Source organism: Petaurus breviceps, unplaced genomic scaffold (assembly GCF_028583685.1).
Source record: "Petaurus breviceps papuanus isolate PSGF00001 unplaced genomic scaffold, PetGlider_PUasm1.0 90750, whole genome shotgun sequence".
Classification (NCBI taxonomy): Eukaryota; Metazoa; Chordata; class Mammalia; order Diprotodontia; family Petauridae; genus Petaurus; species Petaurus breviceps.
In genome coordinates, this window is record NW_027187335.1 from 4968727 (window position 1) to 4982625 (window position 13899).

The window sequence follows — 13899 nt, forward strand, 5'->3', positions numbered from 1 at the left end:
AAAAAAGCCAAAGCTCCTGCATCCAAAGCCTCCAAGAAAAATATGAATTGGTCACAGGTCATGGAAAAACTCAAAAAAAGATCTTGATAATCAAATAGAGTAATAGAGGAAAAATTGGGAAGAAAAATGAGAGCAATTCAAGAAAACCATAAAAAAATAAGTCAACAGCTTGGAAAAGGAAACACAAAAAAACACTGAAGAAAATAACACCTTAAAAACATACTAGGCCGGGGCGGCCAGGTGGCACAGTGAGTAAGAGCACCGGCTCCAGTGTTGAGAACACCTGGAGATCGAATCCCGGGCTCAGACACTTAGCACACACCCAGAAACACCTGGCCGTGTAACCTTGAGCAAGTTACTTAACCCCAATTGCTTTAAACAAAACAAAACAAAACAAAACAAAAAAAACATACTAGGCCAAATGATAAAAGAGGTCCAAAAAGCCAATGAGTAGAAGAATGTCTTGAAATATAAAATTAGCCAAATGAAAAAAGAGGCAGAAAAAATCAACTCCTTAAAAAGTAGAATTGGCCAAATGTAAAATGAAGTAAAAAAGCTCACAGAAGAAAATAATTCCTTAAAAATTTGAATTGAGCAAATAGAAGCTAATGACTTTATGAGAAATTAAGAAACAATCAGACAAAACCAAAAGAATGAAAAAATAGAAGACAATGTGAAATATCTCACTGGAAAAATGACTCACCTGGAAAATAAATCCAGGAGAAAGGAAATCAAGGAAAACTGCCCTGATATTCTAGAACCAGAGGATAAAATAGAATTCAAAAGAATCCATTGATCACCTCCTGAAAGGGATCCCAAAATGAAAATTCCCAGGAATATTATTGCTAAATTTCAGATCTCCCAGGTCAAGTAGAAAATATTGCAAGCAGCCAGAAAGAAACAATTATAGCATTGTGGAGCCATAGTCAGGACAACACAAGACTTAGCAACGTCTACATTAAAGGACTGGCTCACAGTAAGTGATTAATAAATGCTTAATGATTCCTTGAGTTAAATGAGAAAACTTCATTCTCTCCTTTTTTGTTTAGAGACTCCAAGCCTTTCCCATGAGTATGAACATGCACACATAGTAATCCTAAAGTCTCTTTATAACTTACTCTTTTCTTGAGTACCAGAAGAACATATAACCCTGTGCTCCTTGCTGTGCTTTCACTCTGTCCTTTAATGAGCCATTAAAAATCTTCACTACCCCAAGCCAAGCATGAATGGTAGTTTTGTGATAAAATTATTGAAAAAAAATTGTTACTTAAAATCTATTAACTAAGTAATATCTCAGCTTGGCTCTATTCATTAGAAATGGAGTTTCAAAAGCATAGTTAAAAAATGAATCCCACTCACAAAACCCTCTTGTCCAGGACATGGTTAAAAGACTTAGGTATTTATATCATTATTATTTCTAATTAGGCATCACAAGGGGATGCCCTTAGAGAAAATGCCAAGAGGTGGTAGAACACTTGCAGCAAGGCGTTCAAGGCAACAGAGCATCTAAGTGATGATGCCTTTGAAAAGAAATCTTTGCATTATTTAGGTTCATTAACATTCAGGGACGATTCAGATCCAAGCTCATGGGGATGATACTGAAACACAGAACTCAGGAGTGCTTTGGGCTTTATTTAATAACTACCAGAGTACATGAGAACCTTGCTATCATTTGATGCCCTATAGAATTTGTTGTTGTTCAGTTGTTTTTCTGTTCTGTCTGACTCTCTGTGACCCCATTTGAGATTTTCTTGGCAGAGATAATGAAGTGGCTTGCCATTTCCTTCTCTAGCTCTTTTTTTTTTTTTTAATACAGATGAGGAACTCAGTCAAACAGGGTTAAATTGCCCAGGGTCACACAGCTAAGAAGTGTCTGAGGTCAGATTTGAACTCATGAAGAGGAGTCTTCCTGACTCCAGGCCCAGCAGTCTATCTATTGCACCACCTAGCTGTCCTCCCTTAGAACAGAATTTGTCAAAAAGTGAGTTATTCATGAACCACATTTAAAAGGATTCAGGTATATATGTACCTGGTATAATCTTGTCCCTACCTATGTCATCTCATAATTCTGTCTCTGACACATTTTAATCAAACCTCACAAAAATGACACAAATTCTTCTGTGAAATCATCCAGCCAATTGGCTAAGATCAAATAATATGGACAAACTATGGAATTAACTTCATCTGTAAAGTTACTTTAACTGATGTGTATATGTATACATAATATACCTATGTGTGTATGTGTGTGCATGTATGTGTATATCATGCATATACATATTATATACATACATACTATATATAGGTACACACACTTTAAATACACACATACTATATATGCAAATACATACTATATATACATACTGTATATACATATACATACATATACATGATATACATACACATACAATATATAATATATTCTTATACATATATTCTTTTTTTTTTGGTTGGGTTAATGAACAACATTAAACAATACAAATGAAGTCTGGGACTTCCATCACCCAGCATGCCAGGTTATGTGAACCTCATTGAACCTACCCTCTTTGCCTCAGGTGCTTATCAATGATTGATGATAAGAGCTGATGAGGGACTTTGAAAAGTGAGACAGTGTTACTAAAGGTTTCAAATTCTGGAGCAACCAATTCAAGTAGGAGTAAGAAACCTGAATCTGGAACCAATTCCTTTCCTGTCTAGAACTTCAGCCTTTGAGGCTCCCTGAGTTTTCATACACTGCATAGGGAATGATAAAATTGCAAGCTAGCCCAAGCCTTCCAGAAGTTCAAACTGATAAATGTAGGATGACAGTTCAGTGGAAACTGGAGAAGTAGTTAAATGTGTTCATGTTTATTCATGTAATGTGTGCTTTGCATGTATGTGAATATGCTCATTGATGTATGTGTTAATTACTACAGATTTGGAGTAGTCTACTGCTTTCTTATTTGTATATTTGTGCTGATATCACACATGCATTTTACTAGCCTGTTAAGTATACATAGTTGGTTGCTTATTTATTTGTGTGTATACTGTTGCTAATTACACTCTTTTTGTTATTCTAAGGATCTAATTATGTTATTTTGTCTCTATTTTTACTCTGCTGGTAGATGTATTTGTGTTCTCTATGTGCCTTCCCTTCTGTGACATGTACATGTAATATGTCTTGCATGTAATTTAGACTTGCAGTTACTGTAGCAGTCTTTCAAGCAATGCTTTACACTGTTAGATTTATTTTTGATATATATTTGCTGTGAATAGCACCTGGAGATGATTACCTGGGATGCTGGGTTAATCATTCTTGTTCTGTTAAGTGCGGATGTTTATTCTGATGTACAGATATGTAATTACAGATGTCAAGTGGACCATAGCTAATTTTGCAAGAAATTGTAAAAATCCCAACTCTGGGTAGGAATGTAATATCACTTGTAGGGGATGTTGGCAAGAAGTTTGGAGTGAATGCTAGAAACCTTCCAAGAAGGGACTCTCACATGGTATGAAAATTATTCTGAGGTATGGGGTGCTAGACCAGGAAGCTGCTCTTCAAATCTGGCCTCAGACACTTAGTTTAGCACAGTGCCTTGCAGGTGTATAATAAATGTTTATTGACTAACAACCTCCATCTGCCTTGGTTTCCTCAATTGTGTATTATAATAGTAGCATCTATTTCCAAGAGTTGTTGCAGGGCTCAAATAATATGTTTGTGAAGTGCTTAATTCAGTGCCTGGAACATAATAATTGCTTAGTAAATGTTTATCCCCTTCCCTTTCCCCTCAACAGCTACCACAGTCCAGTGTTCTTAGGCTGCTACCATCTCCTACTAAATCCTAGGCTGAAGCCACCACAATTAGAGGAAGAAACACCATTGTGGAGCTATACAAAATATGACAATAGATTCTGGCTCCTGACGACAGGTTATGCTGTAAACTGAGTGGGATAGATAATAAAATAACAGGAAGAAGTAGAGACTTCCCTTCTCACCAAACCCCCTGCCCCACCAAACAACAACAGCAACTACCCTCATCTAAGAAAATTTAGGAAATGTACCAGACTGAGTTCTGATTGGGAAATCCATGAAAAAATCATAGAGTTCAATTTTTTTTCCAGTTCAGGTCGATATAGGGAGGTAGACAAAGGGTCTGTGGAATAGGGTCTGATTAGGAGCTCATCCTATGTTACACAGGGCATTTAAGCCCTAAGAGAGGTTGTACACCAAGGCAATAGGAGGTCCCAAACTCATATATAGGCATTTTATATATATACATACATACATACATACATACATACATACATACATACATACATACATACACACACACTACCTCAGGCAGGCTGTTGAACAGGTGCCAAATGGCAGCTTTGTCCCTCACTACCAGACACTAGGTCCCCCCCCTTTTTTTTTTGCTTTTTGGAAGGGAAAGGTAGGGCAAATGGGTTAAATGACTTGCCCAAGGTCACATGGCTAGTAGGTGTTAAGTGTCTGAGGCTGTATTTGAACTCAGGTCCTCCTGACTCCAGGGCTGGTGCTCTATTCACTGTACCACCTAGCCATCCCCGAGACACTGAGGTCCTATCTAGAACTAAACTACCAAGCATTCAACCTCTACTACAGAGGGCACAACCATGATGTACTGATCATGTTGTTCAAATGCCAAGAAGATTATTTTGTGGAGAACTCATACAGGGCAAGTACTAACATGGTGGTCAGGAAAAGCAATACAAGGACACTATCAAGGTCTCTCTTAAGAACTTTGGTATTAATTGTGTGATATGGGAGACACTGGCACAGGACCACTCAGCATGGCATGTCCTCATCAGAGAAGGTGCTGTGCTATATGAGCAAAAGCAGAATTGAAACAGCTTAAAGGAAACACGAGATGTGCAAATTTAAAGAATCCACCCCAAATGTTCACATAGACTATATGTGCCCAACCTGTGGCAGAGCATTCTGAGTTCATATTGGTCTGATCAGTCACAGTCTGTACAGTCACACTGTAACTTGACCATAACATAGTGATGTCATTTTGGTCCTCGTCGAGAATGAAGGACAACAACCAATAAGCAATCAAATGACTTTATTTTGTTTCTTTGACTAGACATGTAATTTCATTGGCATAAGGAATGCCTTCTGTAAATACACTTTCTTTTCCATGTTAGCCTCCTCTTCTTCTTGGTTATTGAGCTCATGAGACCAAATTCTGGTTAAATTTCACAATTATATTATACCCTTCAAAGACCTCTTGTTTTCCTAGTATGATTAAACTTAAAAGAAAAAGTATTTATTGAATGCCTAATATGTATTTACTAAGTATCTAGTATGTCCAAGACACCTGGGCATATGATATATCATATGGAAAACTGGTTTATCTCAGACATATACTTACTATATAACATTGAGCATGTCATTTAATTTTTCAGAATCCCTGGAGAACTCTCTGAGACTATAAATTACATTTCTATGTAATGAGAATGGGAAAAGAAAAATTACTTAAATGGAAGCATCTTGAATTGCACAGAGCCAGGTATGGGATTTTAGCCTATCTCCTCTGGTCATATCAACTTTGGCCTCTAACTAGAAGGGCATGAATAAAAGGAGGGCAGAGTTATTCTGACTTCCTTTAGAGTTAATTATGCAGTTAAAACTCTTCCTGAATTCATGGCCCAGAGGAAATAAAGATAACAATTTGTAGAAATCTTATTACCTCAAGAGCATACATAGAAGAGAAAGCAGATGAGACACTGCTTAATGTTCCTTATAACTAAATGTATCTATTCTCCTAACCCTCTCTCATGCATATGTGAAAAGGGGTGACTTTTCAATTAAAAGGGCTGAAGAATGTTCTTTTTCAGGAAAGAAGAAAATAAAATGTTCATTTTCAAAATCATCACTTGCTGCTGTATTCTATATTGCCCAGATACCTTAAGTGGGTGCCATGATGCATAGGTAAACTGGAAAGAGTCTTTGTATCTGTAGCTTCTGGGCCAAGAGAGACTTGGCTTCATTTCTATACTTCTTTTGACTATTTCACATGTATTTCTACATAATGAGAATGGGAAAAGATCAATAGACATTCTCATCTCTTATGGACAAAGCAATTGAGTCGACTCAGGGCTGTTTTCCTTTTCTGGCACAGACAGGTACCACAGAGATCCGCAGAAAGACAAGTCCCTTCAGTTCTCTGGATCTCAGTTTTCTCTCCTATAAAATGAATTGGTTGGACTAGTAAATGTTTAACTGGTAAAATGTATAACAACCAGCTCCCCCCCCCCCACATATATGACATACTTTTAAGATCAATCTAAATTATTAACATTTTTTTCCCATCACTTTTTTAAGTCTGAACAATCAACTGCTATGAATGAAAAACTCTGACAGTTTCTGGGTAATTAATAATCAGTTTATTAATTAGACTAGCCAGCAATCAATAAATTGATGGTTAGTGGTTTCTCTCAGCAACCAAAGATAACCATTATATACGTTGAATGCCTTAAATACCCTTGTAAAAAGGAATGCCCCTAACAAGTGAGAAATCAACCCTGATTGGTGGATGTTTAATGAGGAGGTGGGCTAGAAGTCTTCAGATCCTGCTGCTGAGAACATGAGAACATGTTCTGAGAACATGCTTGATCATGATAGTTATTTTTAGCAATCTGGACAGGGGAATTCATCTCCACCATCTCCTTCCAGATCACCCTGGTTGATTTTCTCCATCATGAGCTGGGTCACCCTAAACTCTAATGGAAGGATACAAGGACAGGAACTCCTTTCCCCAGGGTAAAAACTCATGCAGACTAGATTCTGTTTATACTCTAAACAGAAGTAAAGTCTCCTAGATGGGTGGGGTCTCTCGCAAGATTAAAGAGCCTGTTCCTTGAGAGCTAGGAGAAAAGCTTGGATCCCATTTTAGTAAGTGGTTATTAATATAGTAGTAAAAAATAATTTTTTTCCTCACAACAAAGCAATAAATCAAGCTGCAGTGTTAGCTGATTTCTCAGGGGTAAATGGTCACATTGAAAATTTTTGCAATTGGCTTGAAAGTTGTTTGTAGTTAGCTCCAGCACACCTCTAGATTAAAGGGTCTCCAAGCCTCATCTCAGGTTCTATAGTCATTGACTATGTGCAATTGATTAATGCAAATCAGTCACAGGTGCTACTTTAAGGTGATCATAATTTCATTCTCTCCCCAACTTCACATTTCCAGTGCTTCTTTGACCCTGAGAGTAATTTACATTACATGACCCTGGTCACCTAGAAGTAGATTTCCATGAAGTAACCTATTCAAAGGAGTTGCCTGTTCTTGGTGTTCCAAAGTACTTTCCTGATCACTCATCATGAGCATTTCTTTGTTATTTTTATCTTTAATCATAGTATCCTTAAAAAGAGCTACTTGTTAATATTTTAAAAGTTCATTTTGTTGTTCTTTGTCATGTGTAAAAAACCTGTTCTATGTTTGGTTTCTTATTAGCTTTATTCTTGCAGAAGAACTGAATATCCCTAAAGGACAACTAGAAATGAATTAGATTCTGAGCTTCCTGGGGACTCATGGATGGAAGGAATGAAACAAGCATTTATTGAGCACCTACTACGTACCAGGAACTTTGCTAAGCACTTCACAAATATTATCTCATTTGAACCTCATAGCAGCTTTGAACTATAGGTGCTATTATTTTCCCCATTTTGCAGTTGAGGCAAAAAGAGGTTTTAAGGATTTCCCCCAGGTCATTCAGCTAACAAGTGTCTGAGGCTGGATATGAACTTGGGACTTCCTGATTCCAAGCCTCAAGTTCTATTCACTGTGCCACATAGCTTCCTTATTGAAGGCACATGCCAAAGACATTATTAGAAGACCTTCAAGATCAAATATGAGTCATCTGAATAAAGACCTGCAATTGACATATGGGTTCCATAATATATTTAACAGGATATATAATGAATATCTGCCTTAAAATATTTTCAAACTAATCTGGGTGCTTGATGTGGTCAACACAATGTTATCTTCAAATAGGATATCTAGAATACCTCTTCATCTACAGGGAATAATTCTTTACTTTTGGGATTTCTGGTGGATATCCTCCAGAAAAGTGTCAGTCACCTTTGGTGAGAGAATATATCTCCCTGGTTTGTGCCTCCCTTAATATTAAAACCATAGGGTCATACAACAAGTTATTTCAAGGGATGTCATATGACTTCAAGCTGAGCATAAGAGACACCTAGTTTGAGGACAGCCTTTAAGGTAATGTTTTGCTCTGTTGAAATAAGTGTGATTTTAAAAAATGTCAATAAGCCATTAACAAAACAAATCTGGGATAGGTTCAGATTGTGAGAAATGTTTGATGGAACACAGTGGTACTGTGAGGAAGATGGGCTGAAACTCAATAAAGACTGTGACTTCTCTTTTATAACCAAGAAAATAAAGTGCCCTGTGACCATGATAATGATAGCTCTTCGTACTTAGTGTCTGTTTCATTTACCCAAGCATCTTCAAGTGCTTCCCAAGGAATCCAATAATCTCTTTTGCTGAGATTAGGGGTAATAGGGCATAGAGAGGTCAAGTGATTTGTCCACTGCCAACCACTGAGTCTAATGTAGGATGAAATCCTGACAACTTATTCTCAGACTGCCCAAGGTGATATTAGCCTATTCTTTGACTCTCACAGCAGGACAAAAGATTGTGGTGATTTTCTTTCCCCTACCCCTTAAATACATTTTATGAAGCATTTTGTCTATACCTTGTAATAATTTCTAGGGAAAAAACCCCAATACCCTTCCAGGTTGAATGATCTCTCCTCCCTCTTTTTTATGATTGAAAAAATACCCGATACAGGGACTTTTGCTGTTCAGTGTGTTCTCAATCACGTCCAACTCTCTGTGATCCCATTTGGGGTTTTCTTGGCAAAGATATTGGAATGGTTTGCCATTTCCTTTTCCAGCTTATTTTTACAGATAAGGAAATTGAGGCAAACAGAGTTAATTTACTTGCCCAGGGACACACGGCTAATTAAATGTCTGAGGTCAGATTTGGACTCAGGAAGATTGGGCACTCTGTCCACTGTGCTACCAAGCTGTCCCAATACAACATTCCACTACAGGAAAATTTGGCCATGTTGAGAGAGACATGTTTCATAATCTATTCTCTAGGGTCATTTAAGTAGAATTGAGCTTCCTTTAAGTACAAATTCATTTGAATTATTGTATATACTGTTCTAATGATTCTTATTTCACATGTATCAATACAAATCTTCCTATGTTTCTCTGAATTCTTTACACTTGTGATTTCTCACTGAACAGCCAAGTTCTACTACATTCATACACCATAGTTTTTCAACCTTTCCCCAGTCTACGGGCAATAGGTGACTGCTAGAGCTTACTGAGTGGAGGGGAAGGTGATATCATCAGACTTGTCCTTTAGGAAGATCACTTTACCAGCTAAGTGGAGGATAGACTCAGTGAAGAGAGAAGTCCAACCAGGAGGCTAGTCCAGTAGTCCAGGCTCGATGTGATTAGGGTGTCAGCTACGTAAATAAAGAGAAGGGGATGCATATACAATTTTTTTGAGGGTAGAAACAGCAAGACCTTGCAAACTATGGGATATCAAAGGTGAGTAAGAGTTAGGCATTGAAGGTGACATCAAGGTTTTGAGCTCAGATAACTTAGAAGATGGCGTGGCTCTCTACCGTATGAAGAAGGAAAGACAATTGGTTCTGTGACACCTATGGGACACCCAGTTCTAGAAATCCAATCACAATGTGGGACTGAAGGTCAAGAGAGAGGTTGTGGATGGACAAATAGATTTGAGAATCATTTTCACCGTGATTATATTGGCAGCCACGGGACTGATGGCCAAGCAGGAAAGTAAGAGGGCTCAGGAGATTTGTAGAATACCTTCATTTAATGGACCTAAGATGGATGAAGATCCAGCAAAGGAGACTGATGAGACGGGAAGGAGATCTTAGGGAGGTAGTGTCTCAAAAACTAGAGGAGAGAGTTTATAGAAGAGGATGATCAGCATTGTCAAGGGCTGCAGAGAAGTGCAGAAGGATGAGAAATAAGAAAAGATGAGTAAATTTATCAATGAAGAGATCATTGGTAACTTTGAATCGAAGAGTTTTAGCTGATTGATGAGGCTGAAAGACAAACTACAGACAGTTCAGAAGAGAATGAGAGGAGATGAAGGGGACACGCCAATTGTAGATCCCTTTCTCAAGGAATCTAGTCCATAAAGGTGGAAGAGATAAAAGATGATAGCTAGTATAGATGAATGGATTTACCAAAAAACAGATGAAATGGTTTCTTTTTCCTATGGAGTTTTTCTCCAATGATGCCAAAACATTAGTTGAACACAAACTATAAATTATAAAATCCTAAATGTATGCCAAAAAAAGATATAGCCTGAATACTTCAAACTTGAATTCAGAGGTTATAATGAACCAACGGATGAAGATAATACCTAAAAAAATTATTTGGGTTCTTTCAGACCAAACACTTTGAGCAGAAAATTATTAAAGAGAAGTCTTTGACTGAATACATTAAGAGACTTACTGGCAGCCTGAAATCAAAGCTAGACAGGAAGAATATCTTTAAGGCAGCAAACCCTTATATTATACATAATCCATCATATTGTACATTTGCAAAACTGTAACATAAACTTTAACAGATTTGGAAAATATTATTAGTAAAACCCATGTTATATTAATGAAACTCAGGGCCCATCACCTTATAGCAACTATAGAAAAATTATTATTTTCTTACTAAAAAGGAGGGAAAGGATTGGTAGACATTTTCAGACATGATAAGAATGTCAGAAGCCTCCAGAAATTCTTTTGGGGATAATTAAACTTTATATCCTTGAGCAATAGTAAAGGATTATAATAGGTACATGCCATTGGATCTGTCAGATGAAAACAAAAGTGAGTTTACCTCCAAATGGAGTCTATAAAACATCTACTATCCAAGAATTAGAAAAACCCTCCATGGTTGACATCTGCATGAACTCAAGAATCAATATTTTGATAAAAAGGGTATTGAACAAATAAATGACTTAGTCATTCAGATTTGTTTGTGGAAACAGATTGATTTACAGTGACAATGTACAGACATCAGAAATTACAGTAGGGTTATCCTTAAGAAGCCTGAACTTAATCATGGATGTAGATTCTCCAAATAAACTGTAGGAATTATATAGAAAATATAACATATTTGCTATAAGCTTTTAAAATTGAGCACCTATTGAATATCTAGCAAACTATGACCCAGGGGCAAGAATTATACTTTAGAAGACTGCAATGGCCTGATGGATAACAAATTCTCATACTTCAAATACAGACCTCAAAATATCCTGTAGAACTTAGCCAATAGATTGTATTGGAATTGTACAATTATCACAGGCTGAATCCAATGTTTTTCACAGTTGCTTCCATCCCAAATATATATAAGCCCCAAACTATAGAGAAAAACAAATAGAGATCTGGATGAGGAGATTTAAATCACATTGGAGCAAGATGAAATATGTATTGTACATGTTGTCCTATCAGCTTCTATATTTTTACCAATGACAGTTTCAGTGAGTCTATAGAGTAGGGTTTCTGGGTAGCATTTCTATGGATATATTTCAATAAGTCTATGGACTTGAATGGGGAAAGGAATAGAGCTTTACTTTCACTAACCTTTGGTTTCCTTTGTAAACTAAGAATATTTCTAAGGAGAGACATCAAATACTACTATGTCAGAAGTGACTTGAGAAAACTGTTGAATATTGGTGTAAAGACACTGGAAGATACATCAAAATCCAGCAGGTACACACAAAGAATAAAACTTGAACACAATGATAACTTCTCAAAGGGAAGGGAAAAATAATCTGTGGGATGGAAGACAGAAAATAAAAGTATATCAGGATAGGGGTTTTCCTAAGACCCTTTCTATGTGATCTCCATGGGGGAAATAATAATGCTCCTGCTGCTGCTTACTCAATAAGCCCAATCCAATGGCCATCTATGTGTAGGTATGTATGTATGTATTCATGTACAATTCACACACATGTATATAAATATATGCATACAAACATACGCACATATCTATATATCTCAGAATGTCAGAAATTCTTGATACTCTTAATCAACTTTTGAAAAAGAATGCCAAATGGTTAAAATGATACAAGGTGTATAAGCAGTATAAAAAAATGAAATGAACACTTCATCATCAATTAAAGATATACTAGAACTCTGAAAAGCAAAGTAATTAGAGGAGAGAGTGAGAACTGAGAAAAAAGTGGGAAATTTCGGGTTGTCCATACATATGGTCAAAAGAATTCCAATACAATGAAAATGCAAGTTGAATCAAATGTGAAACAGAAAGCTTGCATATGGTTAATGTAATCAATGACAGAATGGTTGCATCAAGGGAGGTTATTGAAACTCTAGCTTCTCTACAAAATTGGAAAGCAGTGGGGCCAGATAAAATACATAATTAATGGCTCACATGCTTCATAGTGGCACATGAATAACTAGCAATATATTTTACCACATTTCTCTCTGATGAAAGCCTGATCCCATCTTTCTTTACAGAAAGTATAAATATCAAAAGATGAGACTATCAGTCACCTCTCAAAAAATAAGTTAATTTCTTGTTTTTATTCTTTATACTAAGCATTCATATCACAGTAACAGTTAGCACTTATATAGCTCTTTAAGGTACACAAAGCCTTTACAAATGTTATGTTCTTTGATTCTAATAATAACCTTGTGAAGTGAGCTTCTGTTAACTAGTATTTTCTGTGCCACGCATTGTGTTAAGCACTGGGGACACAAAGAAAGAGAAAAGGCAGTCCCTGCTTTAAAGGAGCTCACAGTCAAGTGGAAGACACAACATACAAACAACTACATACAAACAAGCTACATACAGGATAAATTGGAGATACTCAAGAGAGGGAAAGCTTTAAAATTAAAGGAGAATTAAAATCAGGGAAGACTTCTTGCTGAAAGTTGGCTGAAGGAAAGCCAAGAAGTTAGGAAATGGAGATGAGGAGAGAGAGAGTTTCCAGGCCTGGGAAGAGGCTATGAAAATGCTAGGAATCTTGGAGATGGAGTGTGTTACATGTAAGAAACTGCAAGGCAGTCAATGTCATTGGATCACAAGAGTATGTGGATGGGAAGAAATAAGCATTTGTTAAATGTTTATGTTAAATGTTAAATGCTACTATTTGTCAAGTGCTGTGCTAAGTGCTTTATATATTTTCTATCATTTGATTCTTACAACAACCCTGTAGGAGACGTAGGTGCAATTATCATCCTCATTTTACATTTGAAGCAACTGAGCTAGAAAAAAGTTAAGTGACTTGCCTACAATGACACAGCTAGTGAGTATCTGAGGCTGGATTTGAATTTCAGTCTTTCTGACTCCAGGCCCAGTGCTCTGTTCACTGTACCACCTACCTGCTTCTAGAGATTGAAGAAGAGTTTGGTATAAGAAGGCTGGAATAGTAGGAAGGGGTCAGGTTAAGAGGGGATTTGAATGTCAAACAGAAGATTTAATATTTGGTCCTGAAGCTTATAGGTAGCCCTTGGAACTGATTGCATAGGGATGTGACATGATGAGATCTGTACTTTAGGAAGATTAATTTGACATCTAAGTGAGGTATATACTGGAGAAGGGAAAGACTTGAAGTAGGGCGATCAGCCATGAGGATTCTATAATATTTCATGTATGCAGCGATAGAGCCTGTAGGGTACTTACTATGTCAGAAGAGAGAAGGGGGACTCTCTCTCTCTCTCTCTCTCTCTTTCTTCTTCTTCTTCTTCTTCTTCTTCTTCTTCTTCTTCTTCTTCTTCTTCTTCTTCTTCTTCTTCTTCTTCTTCTTCTTCTTCTTCCTCTCTCTCTCTCTCTCTCTCTCTCTCTCTCTCTCTCTCTCTCTC